The 11,045-nt window shown below is 49.5% G+C and overlaps 1 protein-coding gene across 1 annotated transcript in view; it reads right to left on the reverse strand.

Annotated features, from left to right (window-relative positions):
• LOC145339655 (biglycan-like) overlaps positions 1-9,416 on the reverse strand; it is a 31,107-nt gene extending 21,691 nt beyond the window's left edge. The window contains 1 exon segment of the mRNA XM_080184169.1: positions 9,084-9,416. The gene's annotated coding sequence lies outside the window, so the exon portion shown is untranslated.
• Between the last annotated feature and the right edge of the window lie 1,629 nt (positions 9,417-11,045).

Consider the following 11,045-nt stretch of genomic DNA (forward strand, 5'->3'; position numbering starts at 1 on the left):
ACACTGTCCCCATCAAACACTCCCAGGACAGGTACAGCACGGGGTTAGATACAGAGTAAAGCTCCCTCTACACTGTCCCCCATCAAACACTCCCAGGACAGGGACAGCACGGGGTTAGATACAGAGTAAAGCTCCCTCTACACTGTCCCCCATCAAACACTCCCAGGACAGGTACAGCATGGGGTTAGATACAGAGTAAAGCTCCCTGGATACTGTCGTCATCAAACACTCATGATGTGGAGATGCCGGTGTTGGACTGGGGTAACCACAGTAAGAAGTCTCACAACACCAGGTTAAAGTCCAACGGGTTTATTTGATAGCAAACACCACTAGCTTTCAGAGCGCTGCTCCTTCGTCTGGTGAGTGGGAGTTCTGATCACAAACAGGACATTTAAAGGCACACACAGTTTACAGAATACTGATTAGAATGTGAGTCTTTACAGGAACCTGCTATTCAAGTCTTAAAGGTGCAGACACTGTGAGTGGAGAGAGGGTTAAGCACAGGTTAAAGAGATGTGTATTGTCTCCAGACCGGACAGTAAGTGAGATATTGCAAGCCCAGGCAAGTCATGGCGATTACAGATCGTGCGACCCAAGATCCCGGTTGAGACCGTCCTCATGTGTGCGGAACTTGGCTATCAGTCTCTGTTCAGCGACTCTGCGCTGTCGTGTGTCGTGAAGGCCGCCTTGGAGAATGCTTACCTGAAGGTCAGAGGCTGAATGCCTGTGACCGCTGAAGTGTTCGCCAACAGGAAGGGAACACTCCTGCCTGGTGATTGTTGAGTGGTGTTCATTCATTCATTGTTGTAGCGTCTGCATGGTCTCCCCAATGTACCATGCCTCAGGACATCCTTTCCTGCAGCGTATCAGGTGGACAACATTGGCCGAGTTACAGGTGTATTTACCGTGTACCTGGTGGATGGTATTCTCCCGTGTGATGATGGTATCCATGTCGATGATCCGGCATGTCTTACAGAGGTTGCTGTGGCAGGGCTATGTGGTGTTACGGTCACTGTTCTCCTGAAGGCTGGGTAGTTTGCTGCGGACAATGGTCTGTTTGAGGTTGTGCGGTTGTTTGAAGGCAAGAAGTGAGGGTGTGGGGATGGCCCTGGCGAGATGTTCGTCTTCATCAATGACATGTTGAAGACTCTGGAGAAGATGTGGTAGCTTCTCCGCTCCGGGGAAGTACTGGACAATGAAGGGTACTCTGTCCACCGTGTCCCGTGTTTGTCTTCTGAGGGGATCGGTGCGGTTTTTCGCTGTGGCGCATCGGAACTGTCGAACTATGAGTCGAGCGCCATATCCTGTTCTTATGAGGGCATCTTTCAGGGTCTGGAGGTGTCTGTCACGCTCCTCCTCATCTGAGCAGATCCTGTGTATACGGAGGGCTTGTCTGTAGGGGATGGCTTCTTTAACATGTTTTGGGTGGAAGCTGGAGAAGTGGAGCATTGTGAGATTGTCTGTGGGCTTGCGGTACAGTGAGGTGCTGAGGTGACCGTCCTTAATGGAGATGCGTGTGTCCAAGAATGTACCGATTCCGGAGAATAGTCCATGGTGAGTCTGATGATGGAATGGAACTTGTTGATTTCATCATATAGATGTTCAGCTGTAAAGACACGCATTCTAAACAGTGTTCCGTAAACTGTATGTTCTGATCAGAACTTTCCACTCACCCAACGAAGGAACAGTGTTTCCAAAAGCTTGTGAGATTACTATCAATTAAACCTGTTGGACTTTAACCTCGTGTTGTGAGACTTCTTACTGTGTTTACCCCAGTCCAACGCCGGCATCTGTACCCCATCAAACACTCCCAGGACAGGTACACCACGGGTTAGATTCAGAGTAAAGCTCCCTCTACACTGTCCCCCATCAAACACTCCCAGGACAGGTACAGCACGGGGTTAGATACAGAGTAAAGCTCCCTCTACACTGTCCCCCATCAAACACTCCCAGGACAGGTACAGCACGGGGTTAGATACAGAGTAAAGCTCCCTCTACACTGTCCCCCATCAAACACTCCCAGGACAGGTACACCACGGGTTAGATTCAGAGTAAAGCTCCCTCTACACTGTCCCCCATCAAACACTCCCAGGACAGGTACAGCACAGGGTTAGATACAGAGTAAAGCTCCCTCTACACTGTCCCCCATCAAACACTCCCAGGACAGGTACAGCACGGGGTTAGATACAGAGTAAAGCTCCCTCTACACTGTCCCCCATCAAACACTCCCAGGACAGGTACAGCACGGGGTTAGATACAGAGTAAAGCTCCCTCTACACTGTCCCCCATCAAACACTCCCAGGACAGGTACAGCACGGGGTTAGATACAGAGTAAAGCTTCCTCTACACTGTCCCCCATCAAACACTCCCAGGACAGGTACAGCACGGGGTTAGATACAGAGTAAAGCTCCCTCTACACTGTCCCCCATCAAACACTCCCAGGACAGGGACAGCACGGGGTTAGATACAGAGTAAAGCTCCCTCTACACTGTCCCCCATCAAACACTCCCAGGACAGGTACAGCACGGGGTTAGATACAGAGTAAAGCTCCCTCTACACTATCCCCATCAAACACTCCCAGGACAGGTACAGCACGGGGTTAGATACAGAGTAAAGCTCCCTCTACACTGTCCCCATCAAACACTCCCAGGACAGGTGCAGCACGGGGTTAGATACAGAGTAAAACTCCCTCTATTCATGTATTACAAACATTTATTTTACTCTACAAATATTGACTGGAAAAGCTTTAGTTTGAGTGCTTTAGATGGGTCAGTTCTTGTCCAGTGTGTGCAGGAGGGTTTCCTGACACAGTATGTGGATAGGCCAACAAGAGGCGAGGCCACATTGGATTTGGTACTGGGTAGTAAACCAGGCCAGGGGTTAGATTTGGAGATAGGTGAACACTTTGGTGACAGTGAGCACAATTCGGTTGAGCGATGGAAAGGGATAGGTATATACCGCAGGGCAAGAGTTATAGTTGGGGAAGGAAATTATGGTGCGATTAGGTGAGATTTCGGATGCATAGGATGTGGAAGGAAACTGCAGGGGATGGGCACAATTGAAATGTGGAGCTTGTTTAAGGAACAGCTGCGGTATGTCCTGGTAAGTACATACCTGTCAGGGAGGAAGTGGTGGAGCGAGGGGACCGTGGTTTACTAAAGAAGCTCTATCTCTCGTGAAGAGGAAGGAGGAGGTTTACGTCAAGATGAGACGTGAAGGCTCAGTTTGGGCGCTTGAGAGTTACAGATTATCCAGGAAGGGCCTAAAGAGAGAGTTAAGAAGAGCCAGGAGGTGACATGAGAAATCTTAGGATCAAGGAAAACCCTAAAGCTTTCTGTAGGTGTGTCAGAAATAAAAGAATGACTAGGGTAAGATTAGGGCCAGTCAGGGACAGCAGTGGGAAGTTGTGCGTGGAGTGTGAAGAGATAGGAGAGGCGCTAAAAGAATATTTTTTGTCTATATTCAGACAGGAATAAGGGAATATTGTCGAGGAGAATACTGAGATACAGGCTTTTAGACTTGACGGGATTGAGGTACATAAGGAGGAGGTGTTCGCAATTCTGGAAAGTGTGAAAATAGATCAGTCCCCTGGGCCAGATGGGATTTATCCTAGGATTCTCTGAGAAGTGAGGGAGGAGATTGCAGAGCCTTTGGCTTTGATCTTTATGTTGTCATTGTCTACAGGAATAGTGCCAGAAGACTGAGGATAGCAAATATTGTCCCCTTGTTCAAGAAGGGGAGTAGAGACAACCCTGGGAATTATAGACCAGTGAGCCTTACTTCTGTTGGGGGCAAAGTTTTGGAAAGGATTATAAGAGATAGGATTTATAATCATCTAGAAAGGAATAATTTGATTAGGGATAGTCAACACGGTTTTGTGAAGGGTAGGTCGTGCCCCACAAACCTTATTGAGTTCTTTGAGAAGGTGACCAAAGAGATGGATGAGGGTAAAGCAGTTGATGTGGTGTATATGGATTTCAGTAAAGCGTTTGATAAGGTTCCCCACAGTAAGCTACTGCAGAAGATACGGAGGCGTGGGACTGAGGGTGATTTAGCAGTTTGGATCAGGAATTAGCTAGCTGATAGAAGACAGAGGGTGGTGGTTGATGGGAAATGTTCACCCTGGAGTTCAGTTACAAGTGGTGTACCTCAGGGATCTGTTTTGGGGCCACTGCTGTTTGTCATTTTTATAAATGACCTGGATGAGGGTGTAGAAGGATGGGTTAGTAAATTTGCGGATGACACTAAAATTGGTGGTGTTGTGGACAGTGTGGAAGGACGCTGCAGGTTACAGAGGGACATAGATAAGCTGCAGAGCTGGGCTGAGAGGTGGCAAATGGAGTTTAATACGGAAAAGTGTGAGGTGATTCACTTTGGAAGGAGTAACAGGATTACAGAGTACTGGATTAATGGTAAGATACTTGGTAGTGTGGATGAGCAGAGAGATCTTGATGTACATGTGCATAGATCCCTGAAAATTGGCACCCAGGTTGATAGGGTTGTTAAGAAGGCGTACAGTGTGTTAGCTTTTATTGGGAGAGGGATTGAGTTTCAGAGCCGTGAGGTCATGTTGCAGCTGCACAAAACTCTGGTGCGGCCGCACTTGGAGTATTGCGTACAGTTCTGGTCGCCGCATTATAGGAAGGATGTGGAAGCATTGGAAAGGGTGCACAGGAGATTTACCAGGATGTTGCCTGGTATGGAAGGTCTTATGAGGAAAGGCTGAGGGACTTCAGGCTGTTTTTGTTAGAGAGAAGGTTAAGAGGTGACTTAATAGAGGCGTACAAGGTGATCAGAGGATTAGATAGGGTAGACATTGCAAACTGTTTTCTTCGGATAGAGATGGCTAACACGAGGGAACATAGCTTTAAGTTGAGGGGTGATAGATATAGGACAGAGGTAGGTTCTTTACTCAGAGAGTAGTAAGGGCGTGGAATGCCCTTGCTGCAATAGGAGTGGTCTTGCCAACATTAAGGCCATTTAAACGATAAGCATATGGATGACATTGGAATAGTTTAGGTTAGATGGGATTTAGATTCGTTTCACAAGTCGACGCAACATTGAGGGCTGAAGGGTCTGTACTGCACTGTAATGTTCTATGAACACTGTTCCCATCAAACACTCCCAGGACAGGCCCAGCACGGGGTTAGATACAGAGTAAACCTCCCTCTACACTGTCCCCACCAAACACTCCCAGGACAGGTACAGCACGGGGTTAGATACAGAGTAAAGCTCCCTCTACACTGTCCCCCATCAAACACTCCCAGGACAGGTACACCACGGGGTTAGATACAGAGTAAAGCTCCCTCTACACTGTCCCCCATCAAACACTCCCAGGACAGGGACAGCACGGGGTTAGATACAGAGTAAAGCTCCCTCTACCCTGTCCCCCCATCAAACACTCCCAGGACAGGTACAGCACGGGTTAGATACAGAGTAAAGCTCCCTCTACACTGTCCCCCATCAAACACTCCCAGGACAGGTACAGCACGGGTCAGATACAGAGTAAAGCTCCCTCTACACTGTCCCCCATCAAACACTCCCAGGACAGGTACAGCACGGGGTTAGGTACAGAGTAAAGCTCCCTCTACACTGTCCCCCATCAAACACTCCCAGGACAGGTACAGCACGGGGTTACATACAGAGTAAAGCTCCCTCTACACTGTCCCCCATCAAACACTCCCAGGACAGGTACAGCACGGGGTTAGATACAGAGTAAAACTCCCTCTACACTGTCCCCCATCAAACACTCCCAGGACAGGTACAGCACGGGGTTAGATACAGAGTAAAGCTCCCTCTACACTGTCCCCCATCAAACACTCCCAGGACAGGTACAGCACGGGGTTACATACAGAGTAAAGCTCCCTCTACACTGTCCCCCATCAAACACTCCCAGGACAGGGACAGCACGGGGTTAGATACAGAGTAAAGCTCCCTCTACACTGTCCCCCATCAAACACTCCCAGGACAGGTACAGCACGGGGTTAGATACAGAGTAAAGCTCCCTCTGCACTGTCCCCATCAAACACTCCCAGGACAGGGACAGCACGGGGTTAGATACAGAGTAAAGCTCCCTCTGCACTGTCCCCATCAAACACTCCCAGGACAGGTACAGCACGGGGTTAGATACAGAGTAAAGCTCCCTCTACACTGTCCCCCATCAAACACTCCCAGGACAGGTACAGCACGGGGTTAGATACAGAGTAAAGCTCCCTCTACACTGTCCCCCATCAAACACTCCCAGGACAGGTACAGCACGGGGTTAGATACAGAGTAAAGCTCCCTCTACACTGTCCACCCATCAAACACTCCCAGGACAGGTACAGCACGGGGTTAGATACAGAGTAAAGCTCCCTCTACACTGTCCCCCCATCAAACACTCCCAGGACAGGTACAGCACGGGGTTAGATACAGAGTAAAGCTCCCTCTACACTGTCCCCCATCAAACACTCCCAGGACAGGTACAGCACGGGGTTAGATACAGAGTAAAGCTCCCTCTACACTGTCCCCCATCAAACACTCCCAGGACAGGTACAGCACGGGGTTAGATACAGAGTAAATCTCCCTGAACTATATCGGATTGTAATTTTGGGCTCTCTACTCACCATATCCCCCAATTTTCCCCCTGCCTCTCCCTTTTACAACAATCATGTGCGTTTAAAGGAGAGAATACTTCTCCCTCCTCAGTCTATCTTTCTGGTTGATATTTGAATCGAGTCTAGTCCCCTACTCTGGACAACTTCTGCACTATTGGCTTTCATTCCCCTCCCTATCTCTGTAACCTCCTCGAGCCCCTACCACCCTCCCTATCTCTGTAACCTCCTCGAGCCCCTACCACCCTCCCTATCTCTGTAACCTCCTCCAGCCCCTACAACCCTCCCTATCTCTGTAACCTCCTCCAGCCCCTACCACCCTCCCTATCTCTGTAACCTCCCCCAGCCCCTACCACCCTCCCTATCTCTGTAACCTCCCCCAGCCCCTACCACCCTCCCTATCTCTGTAACCTCCTCCAGCCCCTACAACCCTCCCTATCTCTGTAACCTCCTCCAGCCCCTACCACCCTCCCTATCTCTGTAACCTCCCCCAGCCCCTACCACCCTCCCTATCTCTGTAACCTCCTCCAGCCCCTACAACCCTCCCTATCTCTGTAACCTCCTCCAGCCCCTACAACCCTCCCTATCTCTGTAACCTCCTCCAGCCCCTACCACCCTCCCTATCTCTGTAACCTCCCCCAGCCCCTACCACCCTCCCTATCTCTGTAACCTCCTCCAGCCCCTACAACCCTCCCTATCTCTGTAACCTCCTCCAGCCCCTACAACCCTCCCTATCTCTGTAACCTCCTCCAGCCCCTACAACCCTCCCTATCTCTGTAACCTCCTCCAGTCCCTACAACCCTCCCTATCTCTGTAACCTCCTCCAGCCCCTACAACCCTCCCTATCTCTGTAACCTCCTCCAGCCCCTACAACCCTCCCTATCTCTGTAACCTCCCCCAGCCCCTACCACCCTCCCTATCTCTGTAACCTCCTCCAGCCTCTACAACCCTCCCTATCTCTGTAACGTCCTCCAGTCCCTACAACTCCCCCTATCTCTGTAACCTCCTCCAGCCCCTACCACCCTCCCTATCTCTGTAACCTCCTCCAGCCCCTACCACCCTCCCTATCTCTGTAACTCCCTCCAGCCCCTACAACCCTCCCTGTCTCTGTAACCTCCTCCAGACCCTACCCTCCCTCTCTGTCTCTGTAACCTCCTCCAGCCCCTACCACCCTCCCTATCTCTGTAACTCCCTCCAGCCCCTACAACCCTCCCTATCTCTGTAACCTCCTCCAGCCCCTACCACCCTCCCTATCTCTGTAACCTCCTCCAGCCCCTACAACCCTCCCTATCTCTGTAACCTCCTCCAGCCCCTACCACCCTCCCTATCTCTGTAACCTCCTCCAGCCCCTACCACCCTCCCTATCTCTGTAACTCCCTCCAGCCCCTACCACCCTCCCTATCTCTGTAACCTCCTCCAGCCCCTACCACCCTCCCTATCTCTGTAATCTCCTCCAGCCCCTACAACCCTCCCTGTCTCTGTAACCTCCTCCAGACCCTACCCTCCCTCTCTGTCTCTGTTTCTCTCTCTGCCTATTTGACTTAGCTTTTGGTCGCCTGTCGCTGTTATCTCCCACTGTGTCTCTGGGCGACATACTTTCAGATTGACGCTGCCGTGTCGCCCTTTGGGGGATGGTGAAGGTGCTATCTAAATGTTACTGTTGCCTGGTGTACACTTTCTCGAATTCCTCTCCAGCTTGTGTGCAGCCATGGGTCAGTTGGGGGTGCTGTTGCCTTTTGTAAGTCGGGGATGGAGGACTGGAGGTTAAATAATCCCGGTCTCCCCTCTTTCTCTCTCTCTCTGTGGATCCATCTCCCTCCCCAACCTGCATCTGTGTTCACAGCGGGACGCACTGGGGCGAGGTAGATGTGATTGAGACAGAGTGATAGTGTGAGTGACAGAGACAGAAAGAGAGGGTGACAGAGAAAGAGGGAGAGACAGATAGACAGAGAGAGACAAGCAGAGAGAGGAAGGGAGAGACAGACGGAGAGAGACAAGAGACGGATAGGCAGAGAGAGGGATAGTGACAGACAAACAGAGAGGGAGAGAGAAAACAGAGAGAGGGAGGGAGAGACCAAACAGAGAGAGAGAGAGAAAACAGAGAGAGAGGGAGAGACCGAGAGAGAGGGAGAGACAGACAGAGAGAGACAGACTTAGAGAGAGAGAGACTGCGATGGATAGACAGAGAGAAAGAGAGGGAAAGTGACAGACAAAGAGAGGGAGAAAGACATACAGAGACACACATAAAGAGAGAGAGAGGCAGAGGAATAGCTGGTGAACAGAGAGTGATACAGAAAAAAGGGGAGAGGCAGAGAGGGGGAGAGGGAAGGAGGGAGAACTTTGTGAAGAGGTGGGCAGTAAGTGAAGGAGAAAGGAGTGGTTCTGGGGACTTGCACAGGGAGGATTCAGAGAGTGAGGATGAGTGTAGAGGGACAAAGAGTGCATCAAACTCGAAATCGCAGTCAACAAAAGCCACATCTTCAATCTTACCTCAGATAGACAGGGGTTTAAAATCCCGTTTGGAAACTTTGGCAAGTGTCTTTGTCCTTGGAAGGAATCACTTTTTGCTGAGTGTGAGCGCAGGGAGTTGTAAGTTACACACACAGATAGACAGTCACTCACTCTCTCATACACTCCCTCACTCACTCACACACACACATCCAGCAGGCTGCTATGCTCACTTTGATTCTCTCTCCTCCTTCCAGTCTTCTGTTTATATTATTTGTCATTCACAGCTGCTTGTCAGCAGTACAACTTCCTCTGCGATACTGCGCTGGATCTCCACATCCACACTGCCTTCAGCTGGGTCCCAAACAGCTCAGGGCCAACATCACAGCTCATTGGACCCCCACTCTAGCTGCAACGCTGCCAGCTCTCTGTCTCTGAATGTGTGTGTCTCTCTCTGTCTGAGTGTGTGTCCTTTCTCTCTCTCTGTCTCACACTCACAATCACACACCTACCAACACTCACAAACTCCCTCAAAAACACTGCCACTCACACTCATAAACTCTCTCACGCACACACATTTACACACTCAAACTCTCACTCACACACACACACAGATTTACACACTCAAACTCTCACTCACACACACACACAGATTTACACACTCAAACTCATACACACTCTCTCAAACACACACACATAAATTCTCACGTGCAATCACTTGCATTTTCACACGCACTCACACACACACAAACTCTCACATGCACTCACACACACGTGCACACATATTCACTCACACACAAATACACGCACTCACACACACACTTGCACACTTACTCACTCACACTCACCCTCACTCTCAGACACATACACACACCCTCAAACACAAACTCAAATTCTCACCTGCGCCCACATACTTACTCTCTCACACACACACACACACACACACACACACACACACACACACACACACACACACACTCTCACTCTCACTCTCACTCACATACTCACACATATGGACACTCATTCATTCTCTCACAGACTCACTCACATACTCACACATACAGACACTCATTCATTCTCTCACACACTCACTCACACACATGGACACTCATTCATTCTCTCACACACTCACTCACATACTCACACATACGGACATTCATTCTCTCACAGACTCACTCACATACTCACACATACAGACACTCAATCATTCTCTCACACACTCACTCACATACTCACACATACAGACACTCATTCATTCTCTCACACACTCACTCACACACACGGACACTCATTCATTCTCTCACACACTCACTCAGATACTCACACATACAGACACTCATTCATTCTCTCACACTCACTCACATACGGACACTCATTCATTCTCTCACACACTCATTCACATACTCACACATACGGACACTCATTCATTCTCTCACACACTCACTCACACACTCACTCACATACTCACACATACAGACACTCATTCATTCTCTCACACACTCACTCACACACACTCACTCACATACTCATTCATTCTCTCACACACTCACTCACGTACTCACACATACAGACACTCATTCATTCTCTCACACACTCACTCACATACTCACACATACAGACACTCATTCATTCTCTCACACACTCACTCACACACACGGACACTCATTCATTCTCTCACACACTCACTCAGATACTCACACATACAGACATTCATTCTTTCACACTCACTCACATACGGACACTCATTCATTCTCTCACACACTCATTCACATACTCACACATATGGACACTCATTCATTCTCTCACACACTCACTCACACACACTCACTCACATACTCACACATACAGACACTCATTCACTCTCTCACACACTCACTCACACACACTCACTCACATACTCACACATACAGACACTCATTCATTCTCTCACACACTCACTCACACACACTCACTCACACATACAGACACTCATTCATTCTCTCACACACTCACTCACTCATACTC

The sequence above is a fragment of the Carcharhinus amblyrhynchos genome, unplaced genomic scaffold, assembly GCF_965287045.1.
Source record: "Carcharhinus amblyrhynchos unplaced genomic scaffold, sCarAmb.v2.hapA scaffold_591, whole genome shotgun sequence".
Taxonomy (NCBI): domain Eukaryota; kingdom Metazoa; phylum Chordata; class Chondrichthyes; order Carcharhiniformes; family Carcharhinidae; genus Carcharhinus; species Carcharhinus amblyrhynchos.